The sequence below is a fragment of the Diorhabda sublineata genome, chromosome 7, assembly GCF_026230105.1.
Source record: "Diorhabda sublineata isolate icDioSubl1.1 chromosome 7, icDioSubl1.1, whole genome shotgun sequence".
In the NCBI taxonomy this organism is placed as follows: Eukaryota; Metazoa; Arthropoda; class Insecta; order Coleoptera; family Chrysomelidae; genus Diorhabda; species Diorhabda sublineata.
In genome coordinates, this window is record NC_079480.1 from 29,116,552 (window position 1) to 29,133,301 (window position 16,750).

Sequence of the window (16,750 nt, forward strand, 5' to 3'; positions counted from 1 at the left end):
TAGTTAATGAAATTAAAGGTGGTTAAATCATCCAAAGCTTTATACTTTCGTCTTGCTTGGGTGTTCGTGTTTTCACCAAATCAGATTTCTGTGTGAGCTATTTAAAGGAAAAGGTAACAACAAGAAAACCAACAAACTACACATAAGTCACCATTTAAGAAGTCGACTAAGCTATCAAAAACAGGATGGAGTCCGTAATGAACTATTCAAATACGGTTTCTAACGTTTCATACAAGAACTCGTTTTCACCAACAAAATAAACTCGAACACAACACTAGAAGATGAGCAGCAAGGATTAAGATCAGGAAGATCCTGCATAGATGCAGTATTGATCCTACGATAACGAAATACATTAAATATAACAAACCAGCATTCCCATGATTCATGGACCTCACAAAAGCCTTACTGACCGTATTGAATTGGAAGATGTTATTCAACTATTGTACAAGAGAAAATATATCTATCAATACAATCCAGACCATCAACAACATATACTTAGATAATGAAGATTAGGCTCGCATTAATTGTAAACAAACAAAACCCATATCAGTCAACAACGGTATCAGACAAAGAGATCGCTTAGTCCTATGTTATTCAACATAGTAATCGATGAAATTATGCAGAAGGTGCGGCTAGGCAAATGTTACGGAGTTGGTGATAGAGAAATAAAAATTCTAAGGTATGTCAATGACGACATGATATGTGCCAAACGTGAAGATTATTATCAAATATCTTCAATCTTACAGGAAAACCGTATAATATGACTATATTGACTGAAAAAACCATATGCATGACAACATCAAAAGAGCTTATTAGATGTGAATTAGAACTAGAAGGTCAAATAATACAACAAAGAATAAAATAAAAGGACATGACATGACATGGAGAGTTATGGATACGTAAAAAACGGGGTAAGAGCTAGAGAAATTAAGGTTGCACGATGTCTTCAGAACGTAGTATGGAAGAACAAATACCTATAACAACAAAGACACGACAATCAGTTCTATACATCAGAGACATCGAAAATTCCTATGGCGGATAACATTAACTATATATTTTCAGTATTCCTTCTTTCTCTAAGAGTTACCGATTATCCCCATTTTCTTGGTCTGTGTATTCTTACAAAGTATGTTATGAGCAGCCCAATATATATTTTTGATATACTTCAAAGAATCTACTGGTATATTGGGCTATATAGTAATTCAAATATTGCTCATTCTGCTCTAGGAATTTTCCTCCCCCTGTGAGTGAGTGAGTTTGGTTAATACTGCATATAATCGTGCTTTTTCTTTGCCTTTATTCTGATTGAAATTTTCAGAATTTTACGATTTTTTCTCCTTAAATGTCTTTAAGTACACAACTTTGTTGAAATCCAATGTTTAAAGGATTTTTGGTATAATACAATGTAAAACTGGCAATGTTCGACGTTCCAAAATCATCCAAGTGAAACCAACTTTATCTAGCTTGACATAAAAACGAGTTAATTATTCCGATCAAGATGAAATTATGAGTTGTTTCGAAAAAATTTGGAGAAGAAAAATATTACTGTTAAAAAGTATGAGTTTAGAAATACAGTAATATATTTCCAGCTCTAGAATTCTGTATTTGACAATCACTGTACGTATCTCTCTTCGTTTTCAGCTTCTGTTACTCTAATGTATAAAGATTATTTTATGTCTTTTATTAAAATTAGTATCAATTTTCTTTCTTCGTTTCTTAGTCCCACACAATATAATTAGTTTTACTACCATTCCTTATAGTTTTGCAGTTTACTTTTCTTACTCTCTGTAACTTCTTTCTCAATATTAGCATCAGAGTTCCGTCATCACCGAACACTGATCAAACTGTGGATAGACGATCACCCTGAACGAATTACTCAAGATACAAAAATAATTCTCATTCAGCTACAAACAACTGAATTATAATTTATTAACAATCAGAAACATAACGTGGAAAAAAATTATTAGAAAATACTGAAAACTAGAATAAACTTATATCTCATTCTTTCGTATGGATTCCTAAACATTTGATATGTACCGAGTCGTCCACACAAACGTATTTAAATATATGTAGTTACATGAATTTTCTGATTATTATTAATATTCAATTCAAATAATCAATAATCAATTTATAAAAGAAAACCCAGACGAGAGATGTATTGAACTTGCATAAATTCTACTTAAAAAAACGTCTAGTTAGTTTCCGATAGCCGCCAGCTTGCGGGAAGGGCGGCGAAGGGCTAAAGGGAAAGCAATGTCCGCAAGGGGGGCGTTCTGTGTGGGTGAATCTTTGCTTACTTTACAATCTTCTTATATATTATTGATCAATGTCCATCCCTAGCGGTCAAATGCGCGCGCAAGGTCCAGCGGTGGCAGCCATCAGCCGGATTTTAACGAACAAGGGTTTAAGGAGACAAGAAAGGACCACGCAGGTATCCTGCTTCTCAAATCAATCCTACTTTGCATTAATGAAAGTTCCTTTTAGTCCTTTTCTTTACGGTCGCCGCAGTCCTGCTTGTTAACGCTCCTGAGAGAGATCCTTCTTGGGTCCTTTTCTCTTCTCCCATCCATCCCCTCAATCCCTCAAGATATATACTAGTCCGGTTATCCTGGCTAGGCAGGTGTTTGGATATTTCTCCGAAATAATTCAATCTACGAGATAAGAATATTCATGAATGATTATTATACAAAAATATAAATATATTTGCATATTCTTATGACAGAAATATTTCTTTAAAAACTTGTTAAAACTAAAAGGATATCGCAAACTCACTCACTTTATAGGTTTTACAACACACTAAACTGATTTACAAAAATATACAAGGGCGGTGATTTGGTAAATATGAATATTTGTTGAATTTTTAATGTGATCGAACTTTCGATCAGCACTAACTAATTGTGGCTTTTCCATATCCAACCTTTCATGCTAAACATTGCTTATTTGTTGAAATATTCACTTTGTTAACTACCCCATTAATTTTTTATTGGATGGTCGCAATATATAAAAGGACATATTAACCTCTCCTGGAGAAGTTACAGTAAATGACAGTAACGTACGTCCAGTAACACCTATGTCAATATAGCTACTGTTAGAAGCAGAAAACAACTCACAAATAATACAATGAGGCGGGAAACTTTCAGTGTTTCCGTTTCTTTAAATGTTTTTTCACGTAAAATTGTTATTTTTGTATTATGCGCCATGAAATTTTACACACGAAATACAAACAAAATTTTTTGTGCAACTGTGAATTTATAACGTCTGAAATTCATTAAAAATAAATAAAACGTAACTGAAGTGGCTGAAGATCTGCCTCCGTAGTAGAAGTATATATAGGAGATAGTTTGAACAACGAAATTTATATTTCTGACTAACAGAATACTAAATTGTCAATCTTTTTCTAAACAAATTAAGATATTCGATAAAATTGTAGTGTCACAAGGTGTGGCTTGAGAAATTTATGTTGAAAGTAGTTGTTTAAACTTTATCTAAGCGGATTTCACAAAATATATTGTATGCATATATATAATATATTTGATCAGTAGAAAATGAGCCGATTAGAAACAAACAGAGTTATCCAATTTGTTCTCCATCATTTTAAGGGATAATTTTGAAAATAAAAACTTTTTTAAAAAATATTTCAGTGTAGTTAGAAAATAAACGGGAGTTAAATCATGTTAAACAACCTATTATAAAAGAGACAATTGAAAGTGAACTGAAAATTTACTTTTTGTTTCCATAACAAAGTTTCAGTTACGATAATGAGTAGAGTTCGCATCTGATTTACTTTGGAGCACTTTGTTCATTATCTTAATCATCTGTCTTATTACTTGTTGACTTTTAGGCTTTCTGAACCGATTCCATTTTATGATTCATATACTCTAAAGTCAATATTGATTGATAGTTCATGATTGATTTCTTGAAATATTTCTCGAATTGACTTCACAATAGTCATAATGATTTACCGAAATATACCAATTAAAACAAACTTCCACATGGTTCAATGTTAATGATATCTTGACTTGAACTCCAATATTTGCGAAATATAAAAAGTTATATTCCATAGAATCTAATCTTCATTTTGGTCTATATTTATGAATGCCTTTTTGTCGACGTTTCGACTCAATTTTATCCATCAACAAACTATATAATAGTAAAAAATTTGGAATCTGCAATAGAATCAGATACATAAAAAGAGAGTATGAATGTAAATGAGAAATTCCTACTATGTTTTTGATAATTGAGTATTTAAATGTTAAATATTACGATGGAGGCTAAAACTAAGTTCAAATATAAGAAATTAATATATAATTTATTCATTGATGAAGATAAAAACTGGAAGCATTTATTCAGTTAGCCGTTTACATGAAAAGCTGTGAATTTTGAAAAATTATGTACAGAAAATGACAAGCGAAAAGCGACATTCAGATTTTATCAAGCAAGTAGTAGAGATAAGTTTGGAGTAAAGTAGACCAAGTAGGCAGTACGAAATTAGGAAAATACGAGGGTTGCTACTTGAGCTTTGAGATAAACAAATAAAAGCAAATATTCATAATTGGATATGGTTTTATGGTTTTCCAAAATATTCTCCATTAAGATTATTACACTTTTGCATGCGTGGAAACCAATTGTTCGAAGAATTTTTACCATTCGAATTGAAGAACATATGATTTAAATACATCAACTGCTTCATTAATTGTAGAAAAACATTAACCGCTCAATATATTTTTGATCTGTGGGAATAAGAAGAAATCATTGGGTGCCAAACAAGGACAGTACGGCGGATCACCCATCAATTCGAGTTGTGACTGTTTAAAAACGTTTTTGTGTTATGGCAAATAACTGCTGTACTATTGAGAATTGCTTCGTGCGTGAATAACCTTTGTGTACAGCTAAATTTCAGTGCAATATTGGATTTATGCGGGTGAAACTTATGCCAAAGAACGCCTCAATCCAACGGTATGTCACATGATGATCTTGCAATATCAAATTACGCACAGCATCGATGTTTTTTGGTATAACAGCCGATTTTGGATAACATTCATGAAATTCATCCTTTAGCAAAGTGTGACCGGTGACTCAAGATAGTGTTTCTTCAAGTCGAAGCGAGTTGATTGACACACTGCTATTGGTTTAATCCACGTTGAAAGTCATAGAAAATCATTGCATGGAAATGCACGCGATTTAAATCCATTTTTTGACCGAGGTTAATGTTTTATGTATCTGTAAACAATTAAATAGCTCTCGTCTGACAAAACGTTCTGAATAGATTCACAATTGAAAATATTAAACTTCATGATGGCAATGTCGTATATGGCATATTCACATCAGTGTTGCAAAATCTTAAAACTTAAGTAGTAGCCCTTGGAACAGAAGTAATTCTCCATTAGATAAGATTGATAAATGAGAAAAATATAGAAGATAATGGAAAAAAGTATACAATAAAGTTGGTGGTACTTGGAGAGTTATTTATTGTACCTTAATCATTGTTGTATTTCTTATAGGAAAGAAATGCTAAATAAAATTTCTGGAGTTATAACTAAGTTTGTATCATATGTAATTAGATTGGCAGTAGCATGCGAATTTAAGGAGATACACGAGCAAGGTAAATTTTCACTGAGATATTGGGTATATTTCCAAATATTTCTGCTTCGAAATATCCATCTAATAGAAATGACAGTTTGAAGATATAAGCAATACAGAGAAAGATTTGTGAAGTAAAATTCAATAAAAAATTTCGTATTTACTAAAGAGGAATTCTTAAGAAGTTCTTGTATACATGGCAAGGATAGTCATTTAATTTATTAATTCTATAATCTATTTATTAATTAAAGACATTCAATCTATTTATTATATCTATAATTTATTGAGTTTCACTTGTTCGCTTTATGCAGTTTGTGATTTTTGTACAGCTGTCTAGCGGATAAAAAAATATTATAATGATTTTACAAACAAAACAGACTCTAAGCATCACAATGTGAAACTCCTTTCGATGAAATATGTACAAAGATTTCTAAACATTCATCAAATTATAAGAAATATTAAATTATAATAAACCGTTGCAGACGTAATATTGATAAAAGGATGATACATTTCAATATTTATAAAATAGATTACAAATCATCAATGAGATGAAAAAATAGATCTGCTTCAACAGGGACTGTGATAAAAAACATCCATTTTAATGTGAAACTACAAAACTTCTTCCAACGAAATCAAAAATAAAAGGAATTTGTGGCAATAATTTCGAAACATTAAAATAATAAAATCAGTATAAAAGAATGAATTAATTTAAGCATTATTTTCAATTTTTCACAACTTTCATTGTAACCAGGAAGAATTTGGATTTATGATTTATAATCACTTTTCAGAACATTTCTAATTTGACATTTGGGAGGAAAAGATATTCTCACTACTATATAATATTAAAAAAAATAATAACTATAAAGAATTGGAGAAGTATAGAATTACCAAATGAATTAGATGAACAGAGAGTTACCGGGCAAAATTCTGGTACTGTTGGTGATATTCATACTAAACACACTGTTTACATTACTACTACACCAACACTATCAATTTCACTGTCTCAGACGTGTTACCTTAACCAAGTTATCATCTTCAGAGACTGAAACTAAACTTTATCTCCAGGTCATCGAAACGTGCGTCAAACAGTGTAATTGTGAGTGTTGGTGTAGTGGTAGTGTAAATAGTGTGTTCATTGCTGTAAACAGTTTGTTAGTGTTAATATTTCAATGCAGTCAAAAGTCAAAATACTCCACTGAATACATTTCAATAAGTATATTCTACGATCCAACTTATAAGAAACTTAAATAATTGAACAAAAAATTGTTAATGGAAAAAATTCAATTCATTAATCATAAAAATTCATTGTCACAATACGTTATATAAAGTAATAGATTTATAATTGAGAGCATGTACCTAACATTCAATTAAAATGTGCATTTCGGTTGCAAAATTATGTTCATCTCCATGGTAATACTGGTATCATCAATCAAAGTTTTTTTTTGGATTTCCAAACGTTTTCTTATATGTAAATAAGAAAATCTAGACCAACAACATCCTTTTTTAAATACGAATGAGAAAAGCGAGTTCATATATCAAAATCTCTCATATATACAAATGGTCTCGATGATATGTCATTGTAAAAGTCGTAATATTTCAATGTCCGCTAGGACATTTTCAGTAATATTTCACTGGTCTACCTCTACGAAAAAACTACCCATTACCATATATGTTTATTTACATACACCGTGCACACTTCTTTTCTGTGAGAAAAATACACCCACTCAACTTTCTAAGAGGTGAAACGAATGCTCTTACGATACATCAACATCAACCTGATATTGATGGCCGAAATAGCGACTGTCAAAAATCTTGCACATGTACATATTGTACATATTTGTTATTGTTCGTTCACTTAAAAATACGTTTCATAGTCGATTTGCGGCGGTTTATTGAAAATCTTTTAGAAATGTACGTTATACGAGGTTCATCTTTGGAAACTAGATGTAAAATATTTACTAGTGCTGGATTCTTATCAACTAGTTTGCTATTGATTGAGCAACTGCTGATGGCTATTACTTATGAAGAGTATTTTTGCACCAAGAACGTAGTGAGGAGTGTAATTCATCACAATGAGTAATATTCATACTCGTGAAAAGAATACTACCACTTAGGTGGTCGCAGTAAAAGATATTTTGACAGATTCCGTGACATTCCCCTTACACAAAAGACTTAGATGTCTTTGTTTTTGTGATAGATATAATGAGCTCCATTGAAATCTCCTACATATCTTCGATTTCAATGTGACATGGAATCTAACCGTTTTTTGCGACAGGTTCGCACTGAACCCAAATCATTAATCAAATATTTTGTTCTGTTTTTGATTACTTACTTTGGTTAGACGAAATGGATGATCTTGGGTTTTTCAAGAAATTTGTCCAGTTCCTTCAATGTAGGATGGTGTTTCATACAATTTTCCATAAAATCCATTTTATTTGACATTATGTGACATCATATTTTGCATTTGATTTCGTAGCTTGCATATTTTCTGTCATGCTTATAGCTAACTCGCATTTAGACTTTATCCAAAGCACTCGTACTAGTCATACTATTCATCTTGTACGAAAAATAAACAGAATCAAGATGAAATTATCAAAAATTTTGTTGTGATGAATGTATAATATCATTTCATCGTATACTTGGATACATTCATAGTAGATAGAAAATCCAATAAACTTTGATCATTATATTGTTAAAATGATTGAAGAAACAGTGCGTAAAGATACTTTAAAATGTGGCATTAAAGAGCTAGACTCCAAAATGATCCTTGAAACATTTCTGAGGAGAGATGAATTTGATTAATTCAAAGTATACAAGAACTCAAGTATAAACACCTAGCTTAAAACCATTATATTTGTTATAATCAATTAGATAAATTTCCTCAATTTCTTATTTCCTACACTTTGATATGTTTATACTTCTATGTTCTTGAATTTAGGTCTCTGCTTCGAATAATTTTTGAAAGATAAATAAAAATTGACGTTGCGACTTAACATCAGTCTTTATCGAAATATGATATTGACATTAATAATTTGCTTATTAATATCAATCAATAAATCACCTACATCATGAACATCAAAATAAGAGGACTAAGAAAAAATTAATTTTTCTTACTAGAACAAATTTATTCTCCTTTTGATGTTTATGATGTGATGTATTTTTATCTGTCTGTCTTTCAAATTATTAAGAAAAACTAATTTTAAAACAGAGGAGGGCTTAAATTAAGATCCTTTAAAAGCATCAACTAGATATCTACCCATTTCACAAAAGTATCTGATAAGTACTCCAAATATACAAGAAAATAAATTTTGGTAATGTTAAGAAACGATAAAAAACGAATCGTTTAAATAAATCAACAATAAATTCACATTCCATTAGCGACTATTAAAGTCGTTCATATCATTGTCAGACATGGGGGAGTTCTAAATTACCCCGTATCACAGAATATCTCACCTAATTATCAAACCCCAGAATAATGATTACTTCTATTAGGTACGGTTACAATCTCTAAATCCCTTTGGAAACAAAATCCAAAATGGCCGATGTATCAAACAAAAACAAACGAAATGAATGGGGTGTATAGCTTTGAATTAAAAAAGTAGAGCTTTCAGAAAAGCTCATCAGGTAGGGGTTGGCGGCGTCTGCACCCTCGGACAATAATTAGTCAAAGGGGGTGGTCGCCATCAGAGCTCATTGAAAAGCGCGACATCGGCCATGATGATGCATGTCTTTCTAAATCTACACTGGAAAATAACAAATAATAAAACTTGTATAAATAAGCAGACGTAAACATTGGAATAAATTGCTGATTATATGATTATTTTTTGAGTTTTTCCCATTCTTATTCAACATTTGATTAAAAAAGGATGGTATTAATTTATACTTCTTCCTAATCCGGGGCCACATTTCACATAAATTCTTGTGTTATTTAGCTTTCGGCAAAAATTTTTCCGAAGCACATGATTTATATCAAGTGTAGACGTACTCGTAGTGATGCGGACTTTTCCTAAGCAAACACACGCTATCCAGAAGTTGTCGGTTTTTCAACGAACATCAAAGGATTTGCGATGTATATTTGGACCTACTAACTTCCGTCACGCGAAGCAAATTTACTATTTTTCGGAAAATATTGGTCATTCTTGCTCTGTGTTGTACTACTTTTTGTGTTTTCAGTACTACCTAATGGCTGAATTCGAATTAAAGGAAAAATGTGCAGTTTTTATCATTATGAATCACCTCCTTACCAAAAAGGAGACGTTGTTGGATAAAGAATCTGTATATAATTAGAAATGATTATGGTGAAAACCATTTACTAAATATATTATCCCTGGATGACAGTACTGGTCATTTTCGAAATTTCTTAAGGGTGTTTCCTGCAGCCTTTGAGACCCTAACAAATTTTATGCAAAAACTGAGCATCGATGCTCAACGCATGACTTAATGATTTACGTTGTTTCAATATTCGTTTTCCGCCAAATATTTTTGTGCCGTATCGTTGTGACGTATAACATAATTAATTTACATCTTTCCAACAAATGATACTTCTTAATAATTATTTCCACAAATCTACAATATTTTTTGTGGTAAGTATTTGTCTAATTAAGAACAAAAATTACTCAGAGAGAAATGGAAAAATGCTAAGATTTGAGAACACCTACAGTCGATAAGTTTGATTTTCTTAACCTGTAATGTAACTAACCATATCCTTCCCTACCGGCAATAAAAAGTATATAACACATACATTTTACTTCTAAAGCTATATATTGCGAAAGACTTATCATAACCATATAATGTTAAAAAGTGCCAGGGATTGATAACATTCATTACAATACATTCACATGTTTGGCAAGTTTTGACAAATGTTTATAAAAACATCTAAATGCGTTGTTTGGCTAGGTTTGCCTGAGCCTGATTTTCAAGCTCAAACTTAGATCAAAGGGAGCTTGTATCAAGCACTTGCGACATATTCACAAATTGTAGGTTTTTTTCGATGACGAGCTCTTGCCAAACGGAGTTGTTAGAGCTGCGCAGATGATGTATATGTCTCAATCAATATCAATGAATTGTTGGTCCAACGACGATTCTATATCCTTTCTCGAAGCATTTCAAAGGGAACTGGGTACATGGAATTCTACACATCTTCAAGGTCCGATATATATACATGCACAGCTTCTCCAAAACATATTGAAGCACTCGCAAGCGTTTGGAGCTTGTGAACTATTGTCAAGCTGCAGCAAGCGTATGTCACATGACGATCTTGCAATATCAATTTACGCACAACAGCCGATTTTAGAGGATTTTCATCAAATTCATCTTGTGACCACGATTGAATTAGGAAATCCAACCAAACACGGTGTTTTTAGGTTATCACTACCAAAAGTCGAAGCGATTTGATCGGCACACTGCTGTGGGTTTAATCCACCTTGAAAGTCATGGGAAATAATTGTGAGAAAATATATATGAAAAAAAAAATAAATTTTTACTGCTCTTACTTTATATTTGCAGATCCAACAAATGAAGTGACAACTAACTCCAATCATAAGCGGGGTAAATGGAACAAAAGCTTACATTACGGTCCATAAAGATACGAAAGAGATGCTATTTCATAAGTAGCAAATTATATTACATACAAGCATCGACTTGAAACTGATTTCGAGAAATAGATCGTATCTGACACTTCTGAATTATTTATTGTAGTTACACTCGTTTATGCCAGTAAATCAGAAACGATGACGACTTAGAGAACTCCAAGGTACTAATGAATTTAAAAACATAGTAATGAAAATTCCAACATGCACGTATTCCAAATTAACGTGATAGTAATTTCCTTGTTAACTAATCGTTGTACATGTTCTTATGTATTATCAAAGTTTAATAAAGTTGATATTATTTTAAGAAGCCTTTAGCACCATGTAAAAATATTCCAATTGGCCAAATAATTTTTCCTTTTAGCTGTTTAGGATGACTAGGGTTCACTTCATCATTGACCTATATATGTGTATAATCAATTTAGATTAAAAATTGATCTATTAGTACCATATCTATATTTCTTAACGATTGACTCGCTTTTCTATAGACATGCTTTCCATTAAGGTGCTTCAAAGAAAATTGTTTCTATTTAAAGTAAAAAAATCGTCACAGAACATGAAATATGAAAAAATATTTATATTTGCAATAAATCATTGGCAAAACTATATTATATTTTTAGAGTTAAGTTTTTGAGTTTTACAAAACTTTGGAACAAAGTAAGATCATCTTCAAAAGAAGACTAACTACAGAATTTTGAAATTGGAAGAAATACCTTGCAACATTTTTTCTATATAATCCGCGAAATGCTTATTCACACTATAAGTCAGTGGAGTATTTTTGTGTACCAAAAATTTCAAAAATGTTTGGCAGTACACATGAAATCCAGATCATTCGGTACAATTGTCAAATCGTCATTGTTTGTGACACACATATTCAGAAACTTGTTCTGTATTCTTTATATATTTCAGTAGTTGATATTGTTATCAGTAAAAAGGCTCTAAAAAAATTATTTGCTTGGTCTTGGTAAAAAATTAAGTAAACGAAAATTACCGGGTATAAGAAAAGTGCTGGAATGATTTGTCCACAAACACATATAGTCTAACCTCACTATTCGACAGTGTTTTGAAAGTTTGGTATTCCATAGTCTCACCCATATAACGCTGTTTCTAAAATAATGAAAGTTTGGGAGTGGGACCATTTGAAAAATAAAAATAAATGAAAGAATTAAGAAATAGAACGAAATCAAAAAATAAAAAAATAAAATAGCATACATTTACAGATTAGCTAAAAAATTTGCTTGATATATATTCAGTCGTAACTCAGCACATCTTTAAACAGAGGCTCGATCTAAATTTTTAAATGGAAAACGTCAAAATTGCATAAATTACGTGATTTTTAAAATTTTGAAAAAAGTCATCCTAATTGAAAGGAAAACTAGAATAAAAATATAACTAAATTTTTTAAACACCCCACTTCCCATAATATATTATTTAGTTGCAACATTCTTTTTATTGCTTCTTATCAACTACTCGTATGATGCGAAATTTGGATTAGTTGGGTGATAATTATACTGAGTACATTTTCCTTCACCACTACATCAACATTCACACTATCTGAACTGCGTTTCGATGTCCTCTTCAACCTCCTCAAAAAAAAAGACTTGGTGTAAACCTAATGTTGATTTACGATTAAAACTGTTGCAATGTTGCGAAATAAATTTATATGAAAATAGAATTGATAACTTAGATTAAAATATTCCCAATAAAAATATAGGAAATATAAGATACTAACTGAATTTTTTTACAAAATATTCCTTATATACATCAACAAAAAATTGGGGAATTGGTATGTGAAACAGATTAAGTCTCACATCAGCAATATATCACGACGATGTTCGTGTTTGGCAAGTGAAGAAAAGGACGACAGGCCGAAACGACGAGCAACTATTCAGACAGGACGCAGAACCTTTCTTTGCATTGACTCACAGGAAAATTCAGCAATATATTATCCGAGACGAACTGTCCATTAGTCTATTTGGATTGTTTGCTAGCCGTTTGGCATTTCTTTAAAATTCATTTTGGGTATCAGCATTAAAAAATTTATGCTCTCGACATGAATGGAATGGGCGACTTTGGAGATATATGCGAATTCCAAAGATAATGTCGAAGATAATAAGTAACTGTTCCAACATTTCAATAAATTTATTTCATATTCATGCTATGTATCACTAATTGATATATAAATGATATGACTTGATTTTAGGTTTATATAAAAAAATAACGTATTCTTTTATTCAGGAAATTTTAACAGTTCGAATTAATTTTGGCCTATTCCAGAGTATAACATGAAATTGACAACAGGATATGCGAATTAATAGATCAACTACCATGGGGATCTCAAAATACAATCTGTTTCTTTCATCATTGATAGAATTATCTTGTAGTACTGGAACCATTTATCAAATTACTTTTTTTGTATTTCACGCTGTTCCAAGAGTAATTTTTTTCCGTTTAATGTTTGTTCATTCCATATTATTTGTTAATGTTATATTGCTATTGTTTTGATGGCTTTTCATTCTTTCTTCTAAACATTGATTTATCTTGTGAACAGCATCATAATTATTACATTCAATGTTATACATACGAGTTTATAACTAGCAGACCCGGGAGACTTCATACTGTCTCAATCGATAAATAAAAGACCTAATCTTTTGTATAAAATAAACTTTAAAGAAACAGAAGGAATCCGTTTTCCATTAAAATAAATAAAAAAATGCACACATGATGCTACTTACTTACAAAACAGAGTTTTCCTGAAATACTGACTATTTGTAAGGTTTCAATTTGATATTGACAGAAACACACAGTTATGATACAGTCTGTTAATCAATTTAAAGCTCACAAAATATATTTTTTGTTTTGTTTTGTGATGCCTAAATAAACAAAGATGACGGTTTTCCAAAGCGAGATAACACGACGTATAATTATCCATGCGCTAAACGAGGAAACTATAAGTTGTTTCCACAAATTTTCAACGACTGGCCTTGGGATTTATTTATGGTCATCACAAAGGCCAGACGCACTGGAAATTGTAAACGCTTAAAATCGAATGGTAAATCCGTTGGAATAATCATTATACATGAGATCAAGTCATCCTCTCCTTTATATATTCCCTTTATTATTGTTTCCTCATTGACGTTATTTATCACCTTTTTCACAGTCTTGCTCCATTGATTAATGTTACGCAGCATGATGGTACTGATCCTACTTTTGATTGCAAATTGTGAGAAGATAATCCAGACAATTTTAGTAAATTTGAAAACTCCTTGTTGACTGCATCATAACGGTGTCGACTGATTTGAAGGAAACCAACTGTCCCGGAAGAACATTCTGAATGGTTGCTTGAGATCCTTATTTTTCGCCGCCAATATAATATTGCTCATTCACTCAGCCAATTATGGTTATTGAGCTGTTGCGATATATCTGGGGAAACACGCTGAAAAAGCTACTCTTTTGAGTTTGTGATGTGACAGAAATCTGTGGGTTATATGATGAATCCGTTCAAAGTGTCCACTGTGACTTTATTATTTCCATTGTTTAATAACTGCTTCGCAAACACATTTGCAGTTTCATCTTGTTGCAAAAATACTTGCATGTTAGCAGTAAAGTGTCATTATCACAGAAAATCAACAAAAAAAAACACATTACTAAAATGTAAATGTCACTATCACAGGATCACCAAAGTAAAGAAAGTTCTCCCGCACGCAGCGGTAATCGTCACTCATAAAGATAGAAGGATGCACTATTTGTCTGAGGTATCGATCGACATAGAGGAAATATTATTATGGTTGGATTCAGAAATTTAATTTGTGACAAAACAACAAGGAAAAACAATATCATTGTTTTTATTTAACTCCGAACATCTTCATAATTACCCACATTTTAAACCTTCTCTGGACTTCCACAAATAATTCAAGACTAAAATTAACCAAATTGTCCAGCTGTTCTCGAGTTTTAACGAGACTAACGAACAGCAATTCATTGATTTTAGACTACTTAAAATCATATAATCAATATAATATATTTGCTATAAATGTATTTGGTTTATTGATAGTTCATTGTTTTTTTTAATGAGCCAATAATATTTGATTTTTGTTTAAAGATGGGATGTTTAAATATCTTTAGGACTAATTAAGTTTTATACAACATTTTGTTTTTATATTATTGCCAGTTCTCATTGGAATCACATCAAGAGAATTGATTTTATCGTTATTATTGAGAATTGAATAATTAGTTTGAATCTAATTTCTTTTTTGGCACATAACAAATGAAAAATGGAATATTTTTTCTTTTTAAATTTAATTTTGAATATTTCCAAATCAAAATGAAGTTTTTTACTTTCTCTATTTCTACTTCCGCCATTTCTTCGAGACAAACTACTATGTCGTCCCAGCATTTATTCTTTATTCCTGTTCTTGAATTTCAGTCTATTAAATAATTCGATGCCCATCATAATTCTGTGCCACCTAGTGTTCTATTTTTAATCCTCCAAATTCCCCATGTTTTTATCGGTCTTGAAATACTATTTCTCACACGTACACCCTTCAAACAAACTTCAGAGATAATTTTCTCTTAAGATTTCTTTTAGCTGGTAATATCTTGGTGAACGTTATCTTGGTGGGAGTACAGTGAAGCTATGCTATTTAGTCTTTCTTCAGTTATTGTCCTGCGTAGATATGTCTCTAAGCGACCCAAAGCTGAAAAAGTTTGCTCAACAGTTGATGTATGCTTTACAATCTGCAAACTTGTGAACTTGCAATGGGAGCTTTGACATCTTATTTTTGTAATTCTACTCCCACATTAGTTTACAAATTTGCAGCTCAACGTTCAAGACAGAAAAGCAAAGAATATCTTCTTCAGATTTGATTTCCTCTTGTATAATTCCACTAATGTTAAATCTAGTATAAATAGGTGTTGAACTTTTCCTACACTTCATCTCTTTCTTGATGAATCTATACTATCATAGGATAGTAGTTCTGTTCTTCTAGGTTTTCAAATTAATGTGCCCCTTTCTTCCGCCAAGTTAGCCGCTTTGTTAGAAAATGTGAGTGCTGTCAGTATGCCACCACATTTCCGATTTTAGCATCAGAGCAAGCTCTGCGTATAGCCGATTTCTGACTAAAGTTTGCAAGATTTTGTTTTAATCTTGAAAATTCTGGCTGAGACACTCCTAAATATTCTACTCATATTCGATGATTTCACAAATGCTTGACCACGAAAGTAAGCCAAATCAAGTCCAAGTTTTCACCACTTGGATCTATCACATCAACGAATTTGTCACAAACTCGATCAAAATTAAAATATATTTCGATTTTTTAGCTATTCTTCTATAAACTATTGTTGTCATTCCTCTTTGATTATACTTTTCATCAATCTACGTACGCATTTTCAGTCAACATATTTCAATCTCTTCACCTCTATTTTAAATTTTAACGGCTTTATATATAATAATAATATTATTATTATCAGTTTATTTTTCTTCATTGGATTATTTTATTTTTCCATGAGAATTTTTTTCCTTTAATAACATTCTACTAACAAAAATTCTCTTCCCCTGACAAAAAATTCTTTTTCATATCTTC

General features: G+C 31.4%; 1 long non-coding RNA gene across 1 annotated transcript in view; it reads right to left on the bottom strand.

Moving 5' to 3' along the window:
- LOC130446593 (uncharacterized) overlaps nucleotides 1-16,750 on the bottom strand; it is a 34,313-nt gene that overhangs the window by 6,164 nt on the left and 11,399 nt on the right. Inside the window, exon 4 of the long non-coding RNA XR_008910167.1 lies at nucleotides 2,298-2,651. This is a non-coding gene — a long non-coding RNA (uncharacterized LOC130446593). The remainder of the gene's footprint in view (nucleotides 1-2,297; nucleotides 2,652-16,750) is intronic.